Below are 27899 nucleotides of genomic sequence, written 5' to 3' on the forward strand. Positions count from 1 at the left end.
GACTCAGGAAACGCTCAAATCAAAGACCGTATGAAGACTCAGTTCTCTTGTACTTAAGTCGGCGTTGTGTCTCTTATATTTAATTGCGATGCCATTTCTGTGTTTCAACGTCAATGGGAAGGTCCAATGGATACAGTAAACCTGCAGAGGTGCATCGGAATGTAAAACTGGTGACACAGGAAACGCTCAAACATAGACAGTAGGAAGACTCATTCTTCCTGTACTTAAGTCGGCATTGTGTCTCTTATATTTAATTCCGATGCAATTTCTGTGTTTCATCGTTATTGGGAAGGTCCAAGGGATACAGTAAACCTGCAGAGGTGCATCGGAAAGTTAAACTGGTGACACAGGAAACGCTCAAAACATAGACAGTAGGAAGACTCAATGTTCCTGTACTTAAGTCGGCATTGTGTCTCTTATACTTAATTCCGATGCAATTTCTGTGGTTCATAGTCTTTGGGAAGATCCAAGGGATACAGTAAACCTGCAGAGGTGCATTGGAATGAAAAACTGGTGACACAGGAGACGCTCAAAACATAGACAGTACGAAGACTCAGCCTTCCTGTTCTTAAGTCGGCGTTGTGTCTCTTATATTTAATTCCGATGCTATTTCTGTGTTTCATCGTCAATGGGAAGGTCCAATGGATACAGTAATTCTGCAGAGGTGCATCGGAATGTAAAATGGTGACTCAGGAAACGCTCGAAACATAGACAGTAGGAAGACTCAGTCATTCTGTACTTAAGTCGGCATTGTGTCTCTTATATTTAATTCCGATGCAATTTCTGTGTTTCATCGTCAATGGGAAGGTCCAAGGGATACAGTAACCCTGCAGAGGTGCATTGGAATGTAAAACTGGTGACACAGGAAGCGCTCATAACATAGACCCTAAGAATACTCATTTTTCTTGTACTTAAGTCGGCATTGTGTCTTTTATATTTAATTCCGATGCAATTTCTGTGTTTCATCGTCACGGTGAAGGTCCAAGGGATACAGTAAACCTGCAGAGGTGCATCGGAATGTAAAACTGGTGACACAGGAGACGCTCAAAACATAGACAGTACGAAGACTCAGCCTTCCTGTTCTTAAGTCGGCGTTGTGTCTCTTATATTTAATTCCGATGCTATTTCTGTGTTTCATCGTCAATGGGAAGGTCCAATGGATACAGTAATTCTGCAGAGGTGCATCGGAATGTAAAATTGGTGACTCAGGAAACGCTCGAAACATAGACAGTAGGAAGACTCAGTCATTCTGTACTTAAGTCGGCATTGTGTCTCTTATATTTAATTCCGATGCAATTTCTGTGTTTCATCGTCAATGGGAAGGTCCAAGGGATACAGTAACCCTGCAGAGGTGCATCGGAATGTAAAACTGGTGACACAGGAAGCGCTCATAACATAGACCCTAAGAAGACTCAGTTTTCTTGTACTTAAGTCGGCATTGTGTCTTTTATATTTAATTCCGATGCAATTTCTGTGTTTCTTCGTCAATGGGAAGGTCCAAGGGATACAGTAAACCTGCAGAGGTGCATCGGAATGTAAAACTGGTGACACAGGAAACGCTCAAAACATAGACAGTAGGAAGACTCAGTCTCCCTGTACTTAAGTCGGCATTGTGTCTCTTATATTTAATTCAGATGCAATTTCTGTGATTCATCGTCAATGGGAAGATCCAAGAGAAACAGTAAACCTGCAGAGGTGCATCGGAATGTAAAACTGGTGACACAGGAAACGATCAAATCATAGACATTAGGAATACTCAGTCTCCCTGTACTTAAGTCGGCATTGTGTCTCTTATATTTAAATCCGATGCAATTTCTGTGTTTCGTCGTCAATGGGAAGGTCAAAGGGATACAGTAAACCTGCAGAGGTGCATCGGTATGTAAAACTGGTGACACAGGAAGCGTTCAAAACATAGACCCTAGAAAGACTCAGTGTTCTTGTACTTAAGTCGGCATTGTGCCTCTTATATTTAATTCCGATGCAATTTCTGTGTTTCATCGTCAATGGGAAGGTCCAAGGGATACAGTAACCCTGCAGAGGTGCATCCGAATGTAAAACTGGTGACACAGGAAACGCTCAAAACATAGACAGTAGGAAGACTCATTCTCCCTGTACTTAAGTCGGCATTGTGTCTCTTATATTTAATTCCTATGCATTTTCTGTGTTTCATCGTCAATGGGAAAGTCTAATGGATACAGTAAACCTGGAGAGGTGCATCTAAATGTAAAACTGGTGACACAGGAAACGCTCAAACATAGACAGTAGGAAGACTCATTCTTCCTGTACTTAAGTCGGCATTGTGTCTCTTATATTTAATTCCGATGCAATTTCTGTGTTTCATCGTTAACGGGAAGGTCCAAGGGATACAGTAAACCTGCAGAGGTGCATCGGAAAGTTAAACTGGTGACACAGGAAACGCTCAAAACATAGACAGTAGGTAGACTCAATGTTCCTGTACTTAAGTCGGCATTGTGTCTCTTATACTTAATTCCGATGCAATTTCTGTGGTTCATCGTCTTTGGGAAGATCCAAGGGATACAGTAAACCTGCAGAGGTGCATCGGAATGTAAAACTGGTGACACAGGAGACGCTTAAAACATAGACAGTACGAAGACTCAGCCTTCCTGTTCTTAAGTCGGCGTAGTGTCTCTTATATTTAATTCCGATGCTATTTCTGTGTTTCATCGTCAATGGGAAGGTCCAATGGATACAGTAATTCTGCAGAGGTGCATCGGAATGTAAAATTGGTGACTCAGGAAACGCTCGAAACATAGACAGTAGGAAGACTCAGTCATTCTGTACTTACGTCGGCATTGTGTCTCTTATATTTAATTCCGATGCAATTTCTGTGTTTCATCGTCAATGGGAAGGTCCAAGGGATACAGTAACCCTGCAGAGGTGCATCGGAATGTAAAACTGGTGACACAGGAAGCGCTCATAACATAGACCCTAAGAATACTCATTTTTCTTGTACTTAAGTCGGCATTGTGTCTCTCATATTTAAATCCGATGCAATTTCTGTGTTTAGTCGTCAATGGGAGGGTGAAAGGGATACAGAAAACCTGCAGAGGTGCATCGGAATGTAAAACTGGTGACACAGGAAACGCTCAAAACATAGACAGTTGGATGACTTTGTCTTCCTGTACTTAAGACGACATTGTGTCTCTTATATTTAATTCCGATGCAATTTCTGTGTTTTTTCATCAATGGGAAGGTCCAAGGGATACAGTAAACCTGCAGAGGTGAATTGGAATGTAAAACTGGTGACTCAGGAAACGCTCAAATCAAAGACCGTATGAAGACTCAGTTCTCTTGTACTTAAGTCGGCGTTGTGTCTCTTATATTTAATTGCGATGCCATTTCTGTGTTTCAACGTCAATGGGAAGGTCCAATGGATACAGTAAACCTGCAGAGGTGCATCGGAATGTAAAACTGGTGACACAGGAAACGCTCAAACATAGACAGTAGGAAGACTCATTCTTCCTGTACTTAAGTCGGCATTGTGTCTCTTATATTTAATTCCGATGCAATTTCTGTGTTTCATCGTTATTGGGAAGGTCCAAGGGATACAGTAAACCTGCAGAGGTGCATCGGAAAGTTAAACTGGTGACACAGGAAACGCTCAAAACATAGACAGTAGGAAGACTCAATGTTCCTGTACTTAAGTCGGCATTGTGTCTCTTATACTTAATTCCGATGCAATTTCTGTGGTTCATAGTCTTTGGGAAGATCCAAGGGATACAGTAAACCTGCAGAGGTGCATTGGAATGAAAAACTGGTGACACAGGAGACGCTCAAAACATAGACAGTACGAAGACTCAGCCTTCCTGTTCTTAAGTCGGCGTTGTGTCTCTTATATTTAATTCCGATGCTATTTCTGTGTTTCATCGTCAATGGGAAGGTCCAATGGATACAGTAATTCTGCAGAGGTGCATCGGAATGTAAAATGGTGACTCAGGAAACGCTCGAAACATAGACAGTAGGAAGACTCAGTCATTCTGTACTTAAGTCGGCATTGTGTCTCTTATATTTAATTCCGATGCAATTTCTGTGTTTCATCGTCAATGGGAAGGTCCAAGGGATACAGTAACCCTGCAGAGGTGCATTGGAATGTAAAACTGGTGACACAGGAAGCGCTCATAACATAGACCCTAAGAATACTCATTTTTCTTGTACTTAAGTCGGCATTGTGTCTTTTATATTTAATTCCGATGCAATTTCTGTGTTTCATCGTCACGGTGAAGGTCCAAGGGATACAGTAAACCTGCAGAGGTGCATCGGAATGTAAAACTGGTGACACAGGAGACGCTCAAAACATAGACAGTACGAAGACTCAGCCTTCCTGTTCTTAAGTCGGCGTTGTGTCTCTTATATTTAATTCCGATGCTATTTCTGTGTTTCATCGTCAATGGGAAGGTCCAATGGATACAGTAATTCTGCAGAGGTGCATCGGAATGTAAAATTGGTGACTCAGGAAACGCTCGAAACATAGACAGTAGGAAGACTCAGTCATTCTGTACTTAAGTCGGCATTGTGTTTCTTATATTTAATTCCGATGCAATTTCTGTGTTTCATCGTCAATGGGAAGGTCCAAGGGATACAGTAACCTTGCAGAGGTGCATCGGAATGTAAAACTGGTGACACAGGAAACGCTCAAAACATAGACCGTAAGAAGACTCAGTTTTCTTGTACTTAAGTCGGCATTGTGTCTCTCATATTTAAATCCGATGCAATTTCTGTGTTTAGTCGTCAATGGGAGGGTGAAAGGGATACAGCAAACCTGCAGAGGTGCATCGGAATGTAAAACTGGTGACACAGGAAACGCTCAAAACATAGACAGTTGGATGACTTTGTCTTCCTGTACTTAAGACGACATTGTGTCTCTTATATTTAATTCCGATGCAATTTCTGTGTTTCATCGTCAATGGGAAAGTCTAAGGGATACAGTAACGCTGCAGAGGTGCATCCGAATGTAAAACTGGTGACTCAGGAAACGCTCAAAGCATAGACAGTAGGAAGACTTAGTCTTCCTGTACCTAAGTCGGCATTGTGTCTCTTATATTTAATTCCGATGGAATTTCTGTGTTTTTTCATCAATGGGAAGGTCCAAGGGATACAGTAAACCTGCAGAGGTGAATTGGAATGTAAAACTGGTGACTCAGGAAACGCTCAAATCAAAGACCGTATGAAGACTCAGTTCTCTTGTACTTAAGTCGGCGTTGTGTCTCTTATATTTAATTCCGATGTAATTTCTGTGTTTCATCGTCAATGGGAAGGTCCAAGGGATACAGTAAACCTGCAGGGTGCATCGGAATGTAAAACTGGTGACACAGGAAACGCTCAAAACATAGACAGTAGGAAGACTCAGTCTTCCTGTACTTAAGTCGGCATTGTGTCTCTTATATTTAATTCAGATGCAATTTCTGTGATTCATCGTCAATGGGAAGATCCAAGAGAAACAGTAAACCTGCAGAGGTGCATCGGAATGTAAAACTGGTGACACAAGAAACGCTCAAATCATAGACATTAGGAATACTCAGTCTCCCTGTACTTAAGTCGGCATTGTGCCTCTTATATTTAAATCCGATGCAATTTCTGTGTTTCGTCGTCAATGGGAAGGTCAAAGGGATACAGTAAACCTGCAGAGGTGCATCGGTATGTAAAACTGGTGACACAGGAAGCGTTCAAAACATAGACCCTAGAAAGACTCAGTGTTCTTGTACTTAAGTCGGCATTGTGTCTCTTATATTTAATTCCGATGCAATTTCTGTGTTTCATCGTCAATGGGAAGGTCCAAGGGATACAGTAACCCTGCAGAGGTGCATCCGAATGTAAAACTGGTGACACAGGAGACGCTCAAAACATAGACAGTAGGAAGACTCATTCTTCCTGTACTTAAGTCGGCATTGTGTCTCTTATATTTAATTCCTATGCATTATCTGTGTTTCATCGTCAATGGGAAAGTCCAATGGATACAGTAAACCTGCAGAGGTGCATCTAAATGTAAAACTGGTGACACAGGAAACGCTCAAACATAGACAGTAGGAAGACTCATTCTTCCTGTACTTAAGTCGGCATTGTGTCTCTTATATTTTATTCCGATGCAATTTCTCTGTTTCATCGTTAATGGGAAGGTCCAAGGGATACAGTAAACCTGCAGAGGTGCATCGGAAAGTTAAACTGGTGACACAGGAAACGCTCAAAACATAGACAGTAGGTAGACCCAATGTTCCTGTACTTAAGTCGGCATTGTGTCTCTTATACTTAATTCCGATGCAATTTCTGTGGTTCATCGTCTTTGGGAAGATCCAAGGGATACAGTAAACCTGCAGAGGTGCATCGGAATGTAAAACTGGTGACACAGGAGACGCTTAAAACATAGACAGTACGAAGACTCAGCCTTCCTGTTCTTAAGTCGGCGTTGTGTCTCTTATATTTAATTCCGATGCTATTTCTGTGTTTCATCGTCAATGGGAAGGTCCAATGGATACAGTAATTCTGCAGAGGTGCATCGGAATGTAAAATTGGTGACTCAGGAAACGCTCGAAACATAGACAGTAGGAAGACTCAGTCATTCTGTACTTAAGTCGGCATTGTGTCTCTTATATTTAATTCCGATGCAATTTCTGTGTTTCATCGTCAATGGGAAGGTCCAAGGGATACAGTAACCCTGCAGAGGTGCATCGGAATGTAAAACTGGTGACACAGGAAGCGCTCATAACATAGACCCTAAGAAGACTCAGTTTTCTTGTACTTAAGACGGCATTGTGTCTTTTATATTTAATTCCGATGCAATTTCTGTGTTTCATCGTCACTGTGAAGGTCCAAGGGATACAGTAAACCTGCAGAGGTGCATCGGAATGTAAAACTGGTGACACAGGACACGCTCAAAACATAGACAGTAGGAAGACTCAGTCTTCCTGTACCTAAGTCAGCATTGTGTCTCATATTTAATTCCGATGCAATTTCTGTGTTTCATCGTCCATGGGAAGGTCCAATGGATACAGTAAACCTGAAGAGGTGCAACGGAATGTAAAACTGGTGACTCTGGAAACGCTCAAAACATAGACCGTAAGAAGACTCAGTTTTCTTGTACTTAAGTCGGCATTGTGTCTCTCATATTTAAATCCGATGCAATTTCTGTGTTTAGTCGTCAATGGGAGGGTGAAAGGGATACAGAAAACCTGCAGAGGTGCATCGGAATGTAAAACTGATGACACAGGAAACGCTCAAAACATAGACAGTTGGATGACTTTGTCTTCCTGTACTTAAGACGACATTGTGTCTCTTATATTTAATTCCGATGCAATTTCTGTGTTTCATCGTCAATGGGAAAGTCCAAGGGATACAGTAACCCTGCAGAGGTGCATCCGAATGTAAAACTGGTGACACAGGACACGCTCAAAAAATAGACAGTAGGAAGACTCAGTCTTCCTGTACCTAAGTCAGCATTGTGTCTCATATTTAATTCCGATGCAATTTCTGTGTTTTTTCATCAATGGGAAGGTCCAAGGGATACAGTAAACCTGCAGAGGTGAATTGGAATGTAAAACTGGTGACTCAGGAAACGCTCAAATCAAAGACCGTATGAAGACTCAGTTCTCTTGTACTTAAGTCGGCGTTGTGTCTCTTATATTTAATTGCGATGCAATTTCTGTGTTTCAACGTCAATGGGAAGGCCCAATGGAAACAGTAAACCTGCAGAGGTGCATCGGAATGTAAAACTGGTGACACAGGAAACGCTCAAACATAGACAGTAGGAAGACTCATTCTTCCTGTACTTAAGTCGGCATTGTGTCTCTTATATTTAATTCCGATGCAATTTCTGTGTTTCATCGTTAATGGGAAGGTCCAAGGGATACAGTAAACCTGCAGAGGTGCATCGGAAAGTTAAACTGGTGACACAGGAAACGCTCAAAACATAGACAGTAGGAAGACTCAATGTTCCTGTACTTAAGTTGGCATTGTGTCTCTTATACTTAATTCCGATGCAAATTCTGTGTTTCATCGTCTTTGGGAAGATCCAAGGGATACAGTAAACCTGCAGAGGTGCATCGGAATGTAAAACTGGTGACACAGGAGACGCTGAAAACATAGACAGTACGAAGACAGCCCTCCTGTTCTTAAGTCGGCGTTGTGTCTCTTAGATTTAATTCCGATGCTATTTTTGTGTTTCATCGTCAATGGGAAGGTCCAATGGATACAGTAAATCTGCAGAGGTGCATCGGAATGTAAAATTGGTGACTCAGGAAACGCTCGAAACATAGACAGTAGGAAGACTCAGTCATTCTGTACTTAAGTCGGCATTGTGTCTCTTATATTTAATTCCGATGCAATTTCTGTGTTTCATCGTCAATGGGAAGGTCCAAGTGATACAGTAACCCTGCAGAGGTGCATCGGAATGTAAAACTGGTGACACAGGAAGCGCTCATAACATAGACCCTAAGAATACTCAGTTTTCTTGTACTTAAGTCGGCATTGTGTCTTTTATATTTAATTCCGATGCAATTTCTGTGTTTCATCGTCACTGTGAAGGTCCAAGGGATACAGTAAAACTGCAGAGGTGCATCGGAATGTAAAACTGGTGACACAGGACACGCTCAAAACATAGACAGTAAGAAGACTCAGTCTTCCTGTACCTAAGTCAGCATTGTGTCTCATATTTAATTCCGATGCAATTTCTGTGTTTTTTCATCAATGGGAAGGTCCAAGGGATACAGTAAACCTGCAGAGGTGAATTGGAATGTAAAATTGGTGACACAGGAAGCGGTCAAAACATAGACAATTGAAAGACACACTCTTCCTGTACTTAAGTCGCATGGTGTCTCCTATATTTCATTCCGATGCAATTTCTGAGTCTCATCGTCACTGTGCAAGTCCAATGGATACAGTGAACCTGCAGAGGTGCATCGGAATGAAAAACTGGTGACACAGGACACGCTCAAATCACAGACAGTAGGAAGACTCAGTCTTCCTGTACCTAAGTCAGCATTGTGTCTCGTATATTTAATTCCGATGCAATTTCTGTGTTTCATCGTCCATGGGAAGGTCCAATGGATACAGTAAACCTGCAGAGGTGCATCGGAATGTAAAACTGGTGACACTGGAAACGCTGAAAACATAGACCGTAAGAAGACTCAGTTTTCTTGTACTTAAGTCAACGTTGTGTCTCTTATATTTAATTCCGATGTAATTTCTGTGTTTCATCGTCAATGGGAAGGTCCAAGGGATACAGTAAACCTGCAGAGGTGCATCGGAATGTAAAACTGGTGACACAGGAAACGCTCAAAACATAGACAGTAGGAAGACTCAGTCTTCCTGTACTTAAGTCGGCATTGTGTCTCTTATATTTAATTCAGATGCAATTTCTGTGATTCATCGTCAATGGGAACATCCAAGAGAAACAGTAAACCTGCAGAGGTGCATCGGAATGTAAAACTGGTGACACAGGAAACGCTCAAATCATAGACATTAGGAATACTCAGTCCCCCTGTACTTAAGTCGGCATTGTGTCTCTTATATTTAAATCCGATGCAATTTCTGTGTTTCGTCGTCAATGGGAAGGTCAAACGGATACAGTAAACCTGCAGAGGTGCATCGGTATGTAAAACTGGTGACACAGGAAGCGTTCAAAACATAGACCCTAGAAAGACTCAGTGTTCTTGTACTTAAGTCGGCGTGGTGTCTGTTATGTTTCATTCCGATGCAATTTCTGTGATTCATCGTCAATGGGAAGATCCAAGGGATACAGTAAATCTGGAGAGGTGCATCGGAATTTAAACTGGAGACACAGGAAACGCTCAAAAAATAGATAGTAGGAATACTCAGTCTTCCTGTACTTAAGTCGGCATTGTGTCTCTTATATTTAAATCCGATGCAATTTCTGTGTTTCGTCGTCAATGGGAAGGTGAAAGGGATAGAGCAAACCTGCAGAGGTGCATCGGAATGTAAAACTGGTGACACAGGAAACGCTCATAACATAGACAGTTGGATGACTTTGTCTTCCTGTACTTAAGACGACATTGTGTCTCTTATATTTAATTCCGATGCAATTTCTGTGTTTTATCGTCAATGAGAAGTTCCAATGGATATAGTAAACCTGCAGAGTGGATCGGAATGTAAAACCGGTGACACATGAAACGCTCAAAACATAGACAGTAGGAAGACTCAATGTTCCTGTACTTAAGTCGGCATTGTGTCTCTTATATTTAATTCCTATGCATTTTCTGTGTTTCATCGTCAATGGGAAAGTCCAATGGATACAGTAAACCTGCAGAGGTGCATCGGAATGTAAAACTAGTGACACAGGAAACGCTGAAACATAGACAGTAGGAAGACTTATTCTTCCTGTACTTAAGTCGGCATTGTGTCTCTTATATTTAATTCCGATGCAATTTCTGTGTTTCATCGTTAATGGGAAGGTCCAAGGGATACAGTAAACCTGCAGAGGTGCATCGGAATTTTAAACTGGTGACACAGGAAACGCTCAAAACATAGACAGTAGGAAGACTCAATGTTCCTGTACTTAAGTCGGCATTGTGTCTCTTATATTTAATTCCGATGCAATATCTGTGGTTCATCGTCAATGGGAAGATCCAAGGGATACAGTAAACCTGCAGAGGTGCATCGGAATGTAAAACTGGAGACACAGGAAACGCTCAAAAAATAGATAGTAGGAATACTCAGTCTTCCTGTACTTAAGGCCGCATTGTGTCTCTTATATTTAAATCTGATGCAATTTCTGTGTTTCGTCGTCAATGGGAAGGGGAAAGGGATAGAGCAAACCTGCAGAGGTGCATCGGAATGTAAAACTGGTGCCACAGGAAACGCTCAAAAGATAGACAGTAGGAAGACTCATTCTTCCTGTACTTAAGTCGGCATTGTGTCTCTTATATTTAACTCCTATGCATTTTCTGTGTTTCATCGTCAATGGGAAAGTCCAATGGATACAGTAAACCTGCAGAGGTGCATCGGAATGTAAAACTGGTGACACAGGAAACGCTCAAACATAGACAGTAGGAAGACTCATTCTTCCTGTACTTAAGTCGACATTGTGTCTCTTATATTTAATTCCAATGCAATTTCTGTGTTTCATCGTTAGTGGGAACGTCCTAGGGATACAGTAAACCTGCAGAGGTGCATCGGAATGTTAAACTGGTGACACAGGAAACGCTCAAAACATAGACAGTAGGAAGACTCAATATTCCTGTACTTAAGTCGGCATTGTGTCTCTTATATTTAATTCCGATGCAATTTCTGTGGTTCATCGTCAATGGGAAGATCCAAGGGATACAGTAAACCTGCAGAGGTGCATCGGAATGTAAAACTGGTGACACAGGACACGCTCAAAACATAGACAGTAGGAAGACTCAGTCTTCCTGTACCTAAGTCAGCATTGTGTCTCTTATATTTAATTCCGATGCAATTTCTGTGTTTAATCGTCCATGGGAAGGTCCAATGGATACAGTAAACCTGAAGAGATGCATCGGAATGTAAAACTGGTGACTCTGGAAACGATCAAAACATAGACCGTAAGAAGACTCAGTTTTCTTGTACTTAAGCCGGCATTGTGTCTCTCATATTTAAATCCGATGCAATTTCTGTGTTTAGTCGTCAATGGGAGGGTGAAAGGGATACAGCAATCCTGCAGAGGTGCATCGGAATGTAAAACTGGTGACACAGGAAACGCTCAAGACATAGACAGTTGGATGACTTTGTCTTCCTGTACTTAAGACGACATTGTGTCTCTTATATTTAATTCCGATGCAATTTCTGTGTTTCATCGTCAATGGGAAAGTCCAAGGGATACAATAACCCTGCAGAGGTGCATCCGAATGTAAAACTGGTGACACAGGAGACGCTCAAAACATAGACTGTAGGAAGACTGATTCTTCCTGTACTTAAGTCGGCATTGTGTCTCTTATATTCAATTCCTATGCATTTTCTGTGTTTCATCGTCAATGGGAAAGTCCAATGGATACAGTAAACCTGCAGAGGTGCATCGGAATGTAAAAGTGGTGACACAGGAAACGCTCAAACGTAGACAGTAGAAAGACTCATTCTTCCTGTACTTAAGTCGGCATTGTGTCTCTTATATTTAATTCCGATGCAATTTCTGTGTTTCATCGTTAATGGGAAGGTCCAAGGGATACAGTAAACCTGCAGAGGTGCATCGGAATGTAAAACTGGTGACACAGGAAACGCTCAAAACATAGACAGTAGGAAGACTCAGTCTTCCTGTAATTATGTCGGAATTTTGTCTCTTATATTTAATTCCGATGCAATTTCTGTGTTTCATCGTCAATGGGAAAGTCGAAGGGAAACAGTATGCCTGCAGAGGTGCATCGAAATGTAAAACAGGTGACACAGGAAACGCTCAAAACACAGACAGTAGGAAGACTCAGTCTTCCTCTACTTAAGTCGGCATTGTGTCTCTTATATTTAATTCCGATGCAATATCTGTGTTTCATCGTCACTGTCAAGGTCCAAGGAATACAGTGAACCTGCAGAGGTGCATCAAAAATATAAAACTGATGACACAGGAAACGCTCAAAACATAGACAGTAGTAAGACTCAGTCTTCCTGTACTTATGTCGGCATTCTGTCTGTTACATTTAATTCCGATGTAATTTCTGTTTTTCATTGTCAATGGGAAGGTGCAAGGGATACAGTAAACCTGCAGAGGTGAATTGGAATGTAAAACTGGTGACTCAGGAAACGCTCAAATGAAAGGCCGTAAGAAGACTCAGTTCTCTTGTACTTAAGTCGGCGTTGTGTCTTAATTGCGATGCAATTTCTGTGTTTCATCGTCAATGGGAAGGTCCAATGGATACAGTAATCCTGCAGAGGTGCATCGGAATGTAAAACTGGTGACACAGGAAAACTCAAAACATAGGCAATTGAAAGACACACTCTTCCTGTACTTAAGTCGCATGGTGTCTCTTATATTTAATTCCGATGCAATTTCTGTGTTTCATCGTCAATGGGAAGATCCAAGGGATTCAGTAAACCTGCAGAGGTGCATCGGAATGTAAAACTGGTGACACAGGAAACGCTCAAAGCATAGACAGTAGGAAGACTCAGCCTTCCTGTACTTAAATCGGCATTGTGTCTCTTATATTTAATTACGATGCAATTTCTGTGATTCATCGTCAATGGGAAGATCCAAGAGATACAGTAAACGTGCAGAGGTGCATCGGAATGTAAAACTGGTGACACAGGAAACGCTCAAATCATAGACAGTAGGAAGACTCATTCTTCCTGTACTGAAGTCGGCATTGTGTCTCTTATATTTAATTCCTATGCATTTTCTGTGTTTCATCGTCAATGGGAAGGTCCAATGGATACAGTAAACCTGCAGAGGTGCATCGAAATGTAAAACTGATGACGCAGGACACGCTCAAAACATAGACAGTAGGAAGACTCAACCTTCCTGTACCTAAGTCAGCATTGTGTCTTTTATATTTAATTTCGATGCAATTTCTGTGTTTCATCGTCCATGGGAAGGTCTAATGGATACAGTAAACCTGCAGAGGTGCATCGGAATGTAAAACTGGTGACTCTGGAAACGCTCAAAACATAGACCGTAAGAAGACTCAGTTTTCTTGTACTTAAGTCAACGTTGTGTCTCATATATTTAATTCCGATGTAATTTCTGTGCATCATCGTCAATTGGAAGGTCCAATGGATACAGTAAACCTGCAGGGGTGCATCGAAATGTAAAACTGATGACGCAGGAAACGCTCAAAACATAGAAAGTAGAAAGACTCATTCTTCCTGTACTTAAGTCGGCATTGTGTATCTTATATATAAATTCCGATGCAATTTCTGTGTATTATCGTTAATGGGAAGGTCCAAGGGATACAGTAAACCTGCAGAGGTGCATCGGAATGTAAAACTGGTGACACAGGAAACGCTCAAAACATAGACAGTAGGAAGACTCAGTGTTCCTGTACTTAGGTCGGCATTGTGTCTGTTATATTAAATTCCGATGCAATTTCTGTGTTTCATCTTCACTGTGAAGGTCCAAGGGATACAGTAAACCTGCAGAGGTGCATCGGAATGTAAAACTGGTGCCACAGGACACGCTCAAAACATAGAGAGTAGGAAGTCTCAGTCTTCCTGTAACTAAATCAGCATTGTGTCTTTTATATTTAATTCCGATGCAATTTCTATGTTTCATCGTCCATGGGAAGGTCTAATGGATACAGTAAACCTGCAGAGGTGCATCGGAATGTAAAACTGGTGACTCTGGAAACGCTCAAAACATAGACCGTAAGAAGACTCAGTTTTCTTGTACTTAAGTCAACGTTGTGTCTCATATATTTAATTCCGATGTAATTTCTGTGCTTCATCGTCAATAGGAAGGTCCAATGGATACGGTAAACCTGCAGAGGTGCATCAAAATGTAAAACTGATGACGCAGGAAACGCTCAAAACATAGACAGTAGGAAGACTCAATGTTCCTGTACCTATGTCGGCATTGTGTCTCTTATATTTAATTCCGAGGCAATTTCTGTGTTTCATCGTCAATGGGAAGATCCAAGGGATTCAGTAAACCTGCAGAGGTGCAACGGAATGTAAAACTGGGGACACAGGAAACGCTCAAAGCATAGACAGTAGGAAGACTCAGCCTTCCTGTACTTAAGTCGGCATTGTGTCTCTTATATTTAATTCCGATGCAATTTCTGTGATTCATCGTCAATGGGAAGATCCAAGAGATACAGTAAACCTGCAGAGGTGCATCGGAATGTAAAACTGGTGACACAGGAAACGCTCAAAACATAGACAGTAGGAAGACTCAGTCTTCCTGTACTTATGTCGGAATTTTGTCTCTTATATTTAATTCCGATGCAATTTCTGTGTTTCATCGTCAATGGGAAAGTCGAAGGGAAACAGTATGCCTGCAGAGGTGCATCGAAATGTAAAACAGGTGACACAGGAAACGCTCATAACACAGACAATAGGAAGACTCAGTCTTCCTCTACTTAAGTCGGCATTGTGTCTCTTATATTTAATTCCGATGCAATATCTGTGTTTCATCGTCACTGTGAAGGTCCAAGGAATACAGTAAACCTGCAGAGGTGCATCAAAATGTAAAACTGATGACACAGCAAACGCTCAAAACATAGACAGTAATAAGACTAAGTCTTCCTGTACTTATGTCGGCATTCTGTCTGTTACATATAATTCCGATGTAATTTCTGTTTTTCATTGTCAATGGGAAGGTGCAAGGGATACAGTAAACCTGCAGATGTGAATTGGAATGTAAAACTGGTGACTCAGGAAACGCTCAAATCAAAGACCGTAAGAAGACACAGTTCTCTTGTACTTAAGTCGGCGTTGTGTCTTAATTGCGATGCAATTACTGTGTTTCATCGTCAATGGGAAGGTCCAATGGATACAGTGAACCTGGAGAGGTGCATCGGAATGTAAAACTGGTGACTCAGGAAACACTCAAAACATAGACAATTGAAAGACACACTCTTCCTGTACTTAAGTCGCATTGTGTCTCTTATATTTCATTCCGATGCAATTTCTGTGTCTCATCGTCACTGTGCAAGTCCAATGGATACAGTAAACCTGCAGAGGTGCATCGGAATATAAAACTCATGACACAGGAAACGCTCAAAACATAGACAGTAGGAAGACTCAGTCTTCCTGTACTTAAGTCGGCATTGTGTCTCTTATATTTAATTCCGATGCAATATCTGTGTTTCTTCGTCACTGTGAAGGTCCAAGGGATACAGTAAACCTGCAGAGGTGCATCGGAATGTAAAACTGGTGACACAGGAAACGCTCAAAACATACACAGTAGGAAGACTCAGTCTTCCTGTACTGAAGTCGGCATTGTGTCTCTTATATTTAATTCCGATGCAATTTCTGTGTTTCATCGTCACTGTGAAGGTCCAAGGAAAACAGTAAACCTGCAGAGGTGCATCAAAATGTAAAACTGATGACACAGGAAACGCTCAAAGCATAGACAGTAGGAAGACTCAGTCTTCCTGTACCTGAGTCGGCATTGTGTCTCTTATATTTAATTCCGATGCAATTTCTGTGTTTTTTCATCAATGGGAAGGTCCAAGGGATACAGTAAACTTGCAGAGGTGAATTGGAATGTAAATCTGGTGACTCAGGAAACGCTCAAATCAAGGACCGTAAGAAGACTCAGTTCTCTTGTACTTAAGTCGGCGTTGTGTCACTTATATTTAATTGCGATGCAATTTCTGAGTTTCAACGTCAATGGGAATGTCCAGTGGATACAGTAAACCTGCAGAGGTGCATCGGAATGTAAAACTGGTGACACAGGAAACGCTCAAAACATAGACTATTGAAAGACACACTCTTCCAGTACTTAAGTCGCATTGTGTCTCTTATATTTCATTCCGATGCAATTTCTGTGTCTCATCGTCACTGTGCAAGTCCAATGGATACAGTAAACCAGCAGAGGTGCATCGGTATGTAAAACTGGTGACACAGGAAGCGTTCAAAACATAGACCCTAGAAAGACTCAGTGTTCTTGTACTTAAGTCGGCGTGGTGTCTCTTATGTTTCACTCCGATGCAATTTCTGTGATTCATCGTCAATGGGAAGATTCAAGGGATACAGTAAACCTGGAGAGGTGCATCGGAATGTAAAACTGGAGACACAGGAAACGCTCAAAAAATAGATAGTAGGAATACTCAGTCTTCCTGTACTTAAGTCGGCATTGTGTCTCTTATATTTAAATCCGATGCAATTTCTGTGTTTCGTCGTCAATGGGAAGGTGAAAGGGATAGAGCAAACCTGCAGAGGTGCATCGGAATGTAAAACCGGTGACACATGAATCGCTCAAATCATAGACAGTAGGAAGACTCATTCTTCCTGTACTTAAGACGACATTGTGTCTCTTATATTTAATTCCTATGCATTTTCTGTGTTTCATCGTCAATGGGAAAGTCCAATGGATACAGTAAACCTGCAGAGGTGCATCGGAATGTTAAACTGGTGACACAGGAAACGCTCAAAACATAGACATTAGGAAGACTCAATGTTCCTGTACTTAAGTCGGCATTGTGTCTCTTATATTTAATTCCGATGCAATTTCTGTGGTTCATCGTCAATGGGAAGATCCAAGGGATACAGTAAACCTGGAGAGGTGCATCGGAATGTAAAACTGGAGACACAGGAAACGCTCAAAAAATAGATGGTAGGAATACTCAGTCTTCCTGTACTTAAGTCGGCATTGTGTCTCTTATATTTAAATCCGATGCAATTTCTGTGTTTCGTCGTCAATGGGAAGGTGAAAGGGATAGAGCAAACCTGCAGAGGTGCATCGGAATGTAAAACTGGTGACACAGGAAACGCTCAAAACATAGACAGTTGGATGACTTTGTCTTCCTGTACTTAAGACGACATTGTGTCTCTTATATTTAATTCCGATGCAATTTCTGTGTTTCATCGTCAATGGGAAGGTCCAAGGGATACAGTAACCCTGCAGAGGTGCATCCGAATGTAAAACTGGTGACACAGGAGACGCTCAAAGCATAGACAGTAGGAAGACTCGTTCTTCCTGTACTTAAGTCGGCATTGTGTCTCTTATATTTAATTCCTATGCATTTTATGTGTTTCATCGTCAATGGGAAAGTCCAATGGATACAGTAAACCTGCAGAGGTGCATCGGAATGTAAAACTGGTGTCACAGGAAACGCTCAAACATAGACAGTAGGAAGACTCATTCATCCTTTACTTAAGTCGGCATTGTGTCTCTTATATTTAATTCCGATGCAATTTCTGTGTTTCATCGTTAGTGGGAAGGTCCAAGGGATACAGTAAACCTGCAGAGGTGCATCGGAATGTTAAACTGGTGACACAGGAAACGCTCAAAACATAGACAGTTGGAAGACTCAATGTTCCTGTACTTAAGTCGGCATTGTGTCTCTTATTTTTAATTCCGATGCTATTTCTGTGTTTCATAGTCAATGGGTAGGTCCAATGGATAGAGTAATTCTGCAGAGGTGCATCGGAATGTAAAATTGGTGACTCAGGAAACGCTCGAAACATAGACAGTAGGAAGACTCAGTCATTCTGTACTTAAGTCGGAATTCTGTCTCTTATATTTAATTCCAATGCAATTTCTGTGTTTCAGCGTCAATGGGAAGGTCCAAGGGATACAGTAACCCTGCAGAGGTGCATCGGAATGTAAAACTGGTGACACAGGAAGCGCTCATAACATAGACCCTAAGAAGACTCAGTTTTCTTGTACTTAAGTCGGCCCTGTGTCTTTTATATTTAATTCCGATGCAATTTCTGCGTTTCATCGTCACTGTGAAGGTCCACGGGATACAGTAAACCTGCAGAGGTGCATCGGAATGTAAAACTGGTGACACAGGACACGCTCAAAACGTAGACAGTAGGAAGACTCAGTCTTCCTGTACCTAAGTCAGCATTGTGTCTCTCATATTTAATTCCGATGCAATTTCTGTGTTTAGTCGTCAATGGGAGGGTGAAAGGGATACAGCAATCCTGCAGAGGTGCATCTCAAAACATAGACTGTAGGAAGACTGATTCTTCCTGTACTTAAGTCGGCATTGTGTCTCTTATATTTAATTCCTATGCAATTTCTGTGTTTCATCGTCAATGGGAAAGTCCAAGGGATACAATAACCCTAAAGAGGTGCATCGGAATGTAAACCTGGTGACACAGGAAACGCTCAAAACATTGACAGTAGGAAGACTCAGCCTTCCTGTACTTAAATCGGCATTGTGTCTCTTATATTTAATTCCGATGCAATTTCTGTAATTAATCGTCAATGGGAAGATCCAAGAGATACAGTAAACCTGCAGAGGTGCATCGGAATGTAAAACTGGTGACACAGGAAACGCTCAAAACATAGACATTAGGAGTACTCAGTCTCCCTGTACTTAAGTCGGCATTGTGTCTCTTATATTTAAATCCGATGCAATTTCTGTGTTTCGTCGTCAATGGGAAGGTCAAAGGGATACAGTAAACCTGCAGAGGTGCATCGGAATGTAAAACTGGTGACACAGGAAGCGTTCAAAACATAGATCCTAAGAAGACTCAGTGTTCTTGTACTTAAGTCGGCGTTGTGTCTCTTATATTTAATTCCGACGCATTTTCTGTGTTTCTTCGTCTATGAGAAGGTCCAATGGATACAGTAAACCTGCAGAAGTGGATCGGAATGTAAAACTGGTGACACAGGTTACGCTCAAAACATAGACAGTAGGAAGACTCAGTCTTCCTGTACCTAAGTCAGCATTGTGTCTTTTACATTTAATTTCGATGCAATTTCTGTGTTTCATCGTCCATGGGAAGGTCTAATGGATACAGTAAACCTGCAGAGGTGCATCGGAATGTAAAACTTGTGACTATGGAAACGCTCAAAACATAGACCGTAAGTACACTCAATTTTCTTGTACTTAAGTCAACGTTGTGTCTCATATATTTAATTCCGATGTAATTTCTGTGCATCATCGTCAATAGGAAGGTCCAATGGATACAGTAAACCTGCAGAGGTGCATCGAAATGTAAAACAGATGACGCAGGAAACGCTCAAAACATAGACAGTAGAAAGACTCATTCTTCCTGTACTTAAGTCGGCATTGTGTCTCTTATATTTAATTCCGATTCAATTTCTGTGTATTATCGTTAATGGGAAGGTCCAAGAGATACAGTAAACCTGCAGAGGTGCATCGGAATGTAAAACTGGTGACACAGGAAACGCTCAAAACATAGACAGTAGGAAGACTCAGTCTTCCTGTACTTAGGTCATCACTGTGTCTGTTATATTAAATTCCGATGCAATTTCTGTGTTTCATCGTCACTGTGAAGGTCCAAGGGATACAGTAAACCTGCAGAGGTGCATCGGAATGTAAAACTGGTGCCACAGGAAACGCTCAAAACATAGACAGTAGGAAGACTCAGTCTTCCTGTACCTAAGTCAGCATTGTGTCTTTTATATTTAATTCCGATGCAATTTCTGTGTTTCATCGTCCATGGGAAGGTCTAATGGATACAGTAAACCTGCAGAGGTGCATCGAAATGTAAAACTGATGACGCAGGAAACGCTCAAAACATAGACAGTAGGAAGCCTCAATGTTCCTGTACTTAAGTCGGCATTGTGTCTCTTATATTTAATTCCGATGCAATTTCTGTGTTTCATCGTCAATGGGAAGATCCAAGGGATTCAGTAAACCTGCAGAGGTGCAACAGAATGTAAAACCGGGGACACAGGAAACGCTCAAAGCATAGACAGTAGGAAGACTCAGCCTTCCTGTACTTAAGTCGGCATTGTGTCTCTTATATTTAATTCCGATGCAATTTCTGTGATTCATCGTCAATGGGAAGATCCAAGAGATACAGTAAACCTGCAGAGGTGCATCGGAATGTAAAACTGGTGACACAGGAAACGCTCAAAACATAGACAGTAGGAAGACTCAGCCTTCCTGTTCTTAAGTCGGAATTTTGTCTCTTATATTTAATTCCGATGCAATTTCTGTGTTTCATCGTCAATGGGAAAGTCGAAGGGAAACAGTATGCCTGCAGAGGTGCATCGAAATGTAAAACAGGTGACACAGGAAACGCTCAAAACACAGACAGTAGGAAGACTCAGTCTTCCTCTACTTAAGTCGGCATTGTGTCTCTTATATTTAATTCCGATGCAATTTCTGTGTTTCATCGTCACTGTGAACGTCCAAGGAATACAGTAAACCTGCAGAAGTGCATCAAAATGTAAAACTGATGACACAGGAAACGCTCAAAACATAGACAGTAGTAAGACTGAGTCTTAATGTACTTATGTCGGCATTCAGTCTGTTACATTTAATTCCGATGTAATTTCTGTTTTTCATTGTCAATGGGAAGGTGCAAGGGATACAGTAAACCTGCAGAGGTGAATTGGAATGTAAAACTGGTGACTCAGGAAACGCTCAAATCAAAGACCGTATGAAGACTCAGTTCTCTTGTACTTAAGTCGGCGTTGTGTCTTAATTGCAATGCAATTTCTGTGTTTCTTCGTCAATGGGAAGGTCCAATGAATACAGTAAACCTGCAGAGGTGCATCGGAATGTAAAACTGGTGACACAGGAAAACTCAAAACATAGACAATTGAAAGACACACTCTTCCTGCACTTAAGTCGCATTGTGTCTCTTATATTTCATTCCGATGCAATTTCTGTGTCTCATCGTCACTGTGCAAGTCCAATGCAGAGGTGCATCGGAATGTATTACTGATGATACAGGAAACGCACAAATCATAGACAGTGGGAAGACTCAATGTTCCTGTACTTAAGTCGGCATTGTGTCTCTTATATTTAATTCCGATGCAATTTCTGTGTTTCATCGTCAATGGGAAGATCCAAGGGATTCAGTAAACCTGCAGAGGTGCATCGGAATGTAAAACTGGTGACACAGGAAACGCTCAAAACATAGACATTAGGAGTACTCAGTCTCCCTGTACTTAAGTCGGCATTGTGTCTCTTATATTTAAATCCGATGCAATTTCTGTGCTTCGTCGTCAATGGGAAGGTCAAAGGGATACAGTAAACCTGCAGAGGTGCATCGGAATGTAAAACTGGTGACACAGGAAGCGTTCAAAACATAGATCCTAAGAAGACTCAGTGTTCTTGTACTTAAGTCGGCGTTGTGTCTCTTATATTTAGTCCGACGCAATTTCTGTGTTTCTTCGTCTATGAGAAGGTCCAATGGATACAGTAAACCTGCAGAGGTGGATCGGAATGTAAAACTGGTGACACAGGAAACGCTCAAATCATAGACAGTAGGAAGACTCATTCTTCCTGTACTTAAGTCGGCATTGTGTCTCTTATATTTAATTCCTATACCTTTTCTGTGTTTCATCGTCAATGGGAAGTTCCAATAAATACAGTAAACCTGCAGAGGTGCATCGAAATGTAAAACTGATGACGCAGGACACGCTCAAAACGTAGACAGTAGGAAGACTCAGTCTTCCTGTACCTAAGTCAGCATTGTGTCTTTTACATTTAATTTCGATGCAATTTCTGTGTTTCATCGTCCATGGGAAGGTCTAATGGATACAGTAAACCTGCAGAGGTGCTTTGGAATGTAAATCTGGTGACTCTGGAAACGCTCAAAACATAGACCGTAAGGAGACTCAGTTTTCTTGTACTTAAGTCAACATTGTGTCTCATATATTTAATTCCGATGTAATTTCTGTGCATCATCGTCAATAGGAAGGTCCAATGGATACAGTAAACCTGCAGAGGTGCATCGAAATGTAAAACTGATGACGCAGGAAACGCTCAAAACATAGACAGTAGAAAGACTCATTCTTCCTGTACTTAAGTCGGCATTGTGTCTCTTATATTTAATTCCGATGCAATTTCTGTGTATTATCGTTAATGGGAAGGTCCAAGGGATACAGTAAACCTGCAGAGGTGCATCGGAATGTAAAACTGGTGACACAGGAAACGCTCAAAACATAGACAGTAGGAAGACTCAGTCTTCCTGTACTTAGGTCGGCATTGTGTCTGTTATATTAAATTCCGATGCAATTTCTGTGTTTCATCTTCACTGTGAAGGTCCAAGGGATACAGTTAACCTGCAGAGGTGCATCGGAATGTAAAACTGGTGCCACAGGACACGCTCAAAACATAGACAGTAGGAAGTCTCAGTCTTCCTGTAACTAAGTCAGCATTGTGTCTTTTATATTTAATTCCGATGCAATTTCTATGTTTCATCGACCATGGGAAGGTCTAATGGATACAGTAAACCTGCAGAGGTGCATCGGAATGTAAAACTGGTGACTCTGGAAACGCTCAAAACATAGACCGTAAGAAGACTCAGTTTTCTTGTACTTAAGTCAACGTTGTGTCTCATATATTTAATTCCGATGTAATTTCTGTGCTTCATCGTCAATAGGAAGGTCCAATGGATACGGTAAACCTGCAGAGTTGCATCGAAATGTAAAACTGATGACGCAGGAAACGCTCAAAACATAGACAGTAGGAAGACTCAATGTTCCTGTACTTAAGTCGGCATTGTGTTTCTTATATTTAATTCCGATGCAATTTCTGTGTTTCATCGTCAATGGGAAGATCCAAGGGATTCAGTAAACCTGCAGAGGTGCAACGGAATGTAAAACTGGGGACACAGGAAACGCTCAAAGCATAGACAGTAGGAAGACTCAGCCTTCCTGTACATAAGTCGGCATTGTACCTCTTATATTTAATTCCGATGCAATTTCTGTGATTCATCGTCAATGGGAAGATCCAAGAGATACAGTAAACCTGCAGAGGTGCATCGGAATGTAAAACTGGTGACACAGGAAACGCTCAAAACATAGACAGTAGGAAGACTCAGCCTTCCTGTACTTAAGTCGGAATTTTGTCTCTTATATTTAATTCCGATGCAATTTCTGTGTTTCATCGTCATTGGGAAAGTCGAAGGGAGACAGTATGCCTGCAGAGGTGCATCGAAATGTAAAACAGGTGACACAGGAAACGCTCAAAACACAGACAGTAGGAAGACTCAGTCTTCCTCTACTTAAGTCGGCATTGTGTCTCTTATATTTAATTCCGATGCAATTTCTGTGTTTCATCGTCACTGTGAAGGTCCAAGGAATACAGTAAACCTGCAGAGGTGCATCAAAATGTAAAACTGATGACACAGGAAACGCTCAAAACATAGACAGTAGTAAGACTCAGTATTCCTGTACTTATGTCGGCATTCTGTCTGTTACATTTAATTCCGATGTAATTTCTGTTTTTCATTGTCAATGGGAAGGTGCAAGGGATACAGTAAACCTGCAGAGGTGAATTGGAATGTAAAACTGGTGACTCAGGAAACGCTCAAATCAAAGACCGTAAGAAGACTCAGTTCTCTTGTACTTAAGTCGGCGTTGTGTCTTAATTGCGAAGCAATTTCTGTGTTTCATCGTCAATGGGAAGGTCCAATGGATACAGTAAACCTGCAGAGGTGCATCGGAATGTAAAACTGGTGACACAGGAAAACTCAAAACATAGACAATTGAAAGACACACTCTTCCTGTACTTAAGTCGCATTGTGTCTCTTATATTTCATTCCGATGCAATTTCTGTGTCTCATGGTCACTGTGCAAGTCCAATGGATACAGTAAACCTGCAGAGGTGCATCGGAATGTAAAACTGATGATACAGGAAACGCACAAATCATAGACAGTAGGAAGACTCAATGTTCCTGTACTTAAGTCGGCATTGTGTCTCTTATATTTAAGTCCGATGCAAGACTCAGTTTTCTTGTACTTAAGTCAACGTTGTGTCTCATATATTTAATTCCGATGTAATTTCTGTGCTTCATCGTCAATAGGAAGGTCCAATGGATACGGTAAACCTGCTGAGGTGCATCGAAATGTAAAACTGATGACGCAGGAAACGCTCAAAACATAGACAGTAGGAAGACTCAATGTTCCTGTACTTAAGTCGGCATTGTGTCTCTTATATTTAATTCCGATGCAATTTCTGTGTTTCATCGTCAATGGGAAGATCCAAGGGATTCAGTAAACCTGCAGAGGTGCAACGGAATGTAAAACTGGGGACACAGGAAACGCTCAAAGCATAGACAGTAGGAAGACCCAGCCTTCCTGTACTTAAGTCGGCATTGTGTCTCTTATATTTAATTCCGATGCAATTTCTGTGATTCATCGTCAATGGGAAGATCCAAGAGATACAGTAAACCTGCAGAGGTGCATCGGAATGTAAAACTGGTGACACAGGAAACGCTCAAAACATAGACAGTAGGAAGACTCAGTCTTCCTGTACTTATGTCGGAATTTTCTCTCTTATATTTAATTCCGATGCAATTTCTGTGTTTCATCGTCAATGGGAAAGTCGAAGGGAAACAGTATGCCTGCAGAGGTGCATCGAAATGTAAAACAGGTGACACAGGAAACGCTCATAACACAGACAGTAGGAAGACTCAGTCTTCCTCTACTTAAGTCGGCATTGTATCTCTTATATTTAATTCCGATGCAATTTCTGTGTTTCATCGTCACTGTGAAGGTCCAAGGAATACAGTAAACCTGCAGAGGTGCATCAAAATGTAAAACTGATGACACAGGAAACGCTCAAAACATAGACAGTAATAAGACTCAGTCTTCCTGTACTTATGTCGGCATTCTGTCTGTTACATTTAATTCCGATGTAATTTCTGTTTTTCATTGTCAATGGGAAGGTGCAAGGGATACAGTAACCCTGCAGAGGTGAATTGGAATGTAAAACTGGTGACTCAAGAAACGCTCAAATCAAAGACCGTAAGAAGACTCAGTTCTCTTGTACTTAAGTCGGCGTTGTATCTTAATTGCGATGCAATTTCTGTGTTTCATCGTCAATGGGAAGGTCCAATGGATACAGTAAACCTGCAGAGGTGCATCGGAATGTAAAACTGGTGACACAGGAAACGCTCAAAACATAGAAAATTGAAAGTCACACTCTTCCAGTACTTAAGTCGCATTGTGTCTCTTATATTTCATTCCGATGCAATTTCTGTGTCTCATCGTCACTGTGCAAGTCCAATGATTACAGTAAACCTGCAGAGGTGCATCGGAATGTAAAACTGATGACACAGGAAACGCTCAAAACATAGACAGTAGGAAGACTCAGTCTTCCTGTACTTAAGTCGGCATTGTGTTTTTTTATTTAATTCCGATGCAATTGCTGTGTTTCATCGTCAATGGGAAGATCCAATGGATACAGTAAACCTGCAGAGGTGCATCGGAATATAAAACTGATGACACAGGAAACGCTCAAAACATAGACAGTAGGAAGACTCAGTCTTCCTGTACTTAAGTCGGCATTGTGTCTCTTACATTTAACTCCAATGCAATTTCTGTGTTTGATCGTCAATGTGAAGATCCAATGGATACAGTAAACCTGCAGATGTGCATCGGAATGTAAAACTGGTGACACAGGAAACGTTTAAAACATATAAAGTAGGAAGCCTCAATGTTCCTGTACGTAAGTCGGCATTGTGTCTCTTATATTTAATTCCGATGCAATTTCTGTATTTCATCGTCAATGGGAAGATCCAAGGGATTCAGTAAACCTGCAGAGGTGCATCGGAATGTAAAACTGGGGACACAGGAAACGCTCAAAGCATAGACAGTAGGAAGACTCAGTCTTACTGTACTTAGGTCGGCATTGTGTCTGTTATATTTAATTCCGATGCAATTTCTGTGTTTCATCGTCACTGTGAATGTCCAAGGGATACAGTAAACCTGCAGAGGTGAATTGGAATGTAAAACTGGTGACTCAGGAAACGCTCAAATCAAAGACCGTAAGAAGACTCAGTTCTCTTGTACTTAAGTCGGCGTTGTGTCTTAATTGCGATGCAATTTCTGTGTTTCATCGTCAATGGGAAGGTCCAATGGATACAGTAAACCTGCAGAGGTGCATCGGAATGTAAAACTGGTGACACAGGAAAACTCAAAACATAGACAATTGAAAGACACACTCTTCCTGCACTTAAGTCGCATTGTGTCTCTTATATTTCATTCCGATGCAATTTCTGTGTCTCATCGTCACTGTGCAAGTCCAATGGATACAGTAAACCTGCAGAGGTGCATCAGAATGTAAAACTGATGATACAGGAAAGGCACAAATCATAGACAGTAGGAAGACTCAATGTTCCTGTACTGAAGTCGGCATTTTGTCTCTTATATTTAATTCCGATGCAATTTCTGTGTTTCATCGTCAATGGGAAGATCCAAGGGATTCAGTAAACCTGCAGAGGTGCATCGGAATGTAAAACTGGTGACACAGGAAACGCTCAAAACATAGACATTAGGAGTACTCAGTCTCCCTGTACTTAAGTCGGCATTGTGTCTCTTATATTTAAATCCGATGCAATTTCTGTGCTTCGTCGTCAATGGGAAGGTCAAAGGGATACAGTAAACCTGCAGAGGTGCATCGGAATGTAAAACTGGTGACACAGGAAGCGTTCAAAACATAGATCCTAAGAAGACTCAGTGTTCTTGTACTTAAGTCGGCGTTGTGTCTCTTATATTTAATTCCGACGCAATTTCTGTGTTTCTTCGTCTATGAGAAGATCCAAGAGATACAGTAAACCTGCACAGGTGCATCGGAATGTAAAACTGGTGACACAGGAAACGCTCAAAACATAGACATTAGGAGTACTCAGTCTCCCTGTACTTAAGTCGGCATTGTGTCTCTAATATTTAATTACGATGCAATTTCTGTGATTCATCGTCAATGGGAAGATCCAAGAGATACAGTAAACCTGCAGAGGTGCATCGGAATGTAAAACTGGTGACACAGGAAACGCTCAAAACATAGACATTAGGAGTACTCAGTCTCCCTGTACTTAAGTCGGCATTGTGTCTCTTATATTTAAATCCGATGCAATTTCTGTGTTTCGTCGTCAATGGGAAGGTCAAAGGGATACAGTAAACCTGCAGAGGTGCATCGGAATGTAAAACTGGTGACACAGGAAGCGTTCAAAACATAGATCCTAAGAAGACTCAGTGTTCTTGTACTTAAGTCGGTGTTGTGTCTCTTATATTTAATTCCGACGCAATTTCTGTGTTTCTTCGTCTATGAGAAGGTCCAATGGATACAGTAAACCTGCAGAGGTGGATCGGAATGTAAAACTGGTGACACAGGAAACGCTCAAATCATAGACAGTAGGAAGTCTCATTCTTCCTGTACTTAAGTCGGCATTGTGTCTCTTATATTTAATTCCTATGCCTTTTCTGTGTTTCATCGTCAATGGGAAGGTCCAATAAATACAGTAAACCTGCAGAGGTGCATCGAAATGTAAAACTGATGACGCAGGACACGCTCAAAACGCAGACAGTAGGAAGACTCAGTCTTCCTGTACCTAAGTCAGCATTGTGTCTTTTACATTTAATTTCGATGCAATTTCTGTGT

This window comes from Schistocerca nitens, chromosome 6, assembly GCF_023898315.1.
Source record: "Schistocerca nitens isolate TAMUIC-IGC-003100 chromosome 6, iqSchNite1.1, whole genome shotgun sequence".
Classification (NCBI taxonomy): domain Eukaryota; kingdom Metazoa; phylum Arthropoda; class Insecta; order Orthoptera; family Acrididae; genus Schistocerca; species Schistocerca nitens.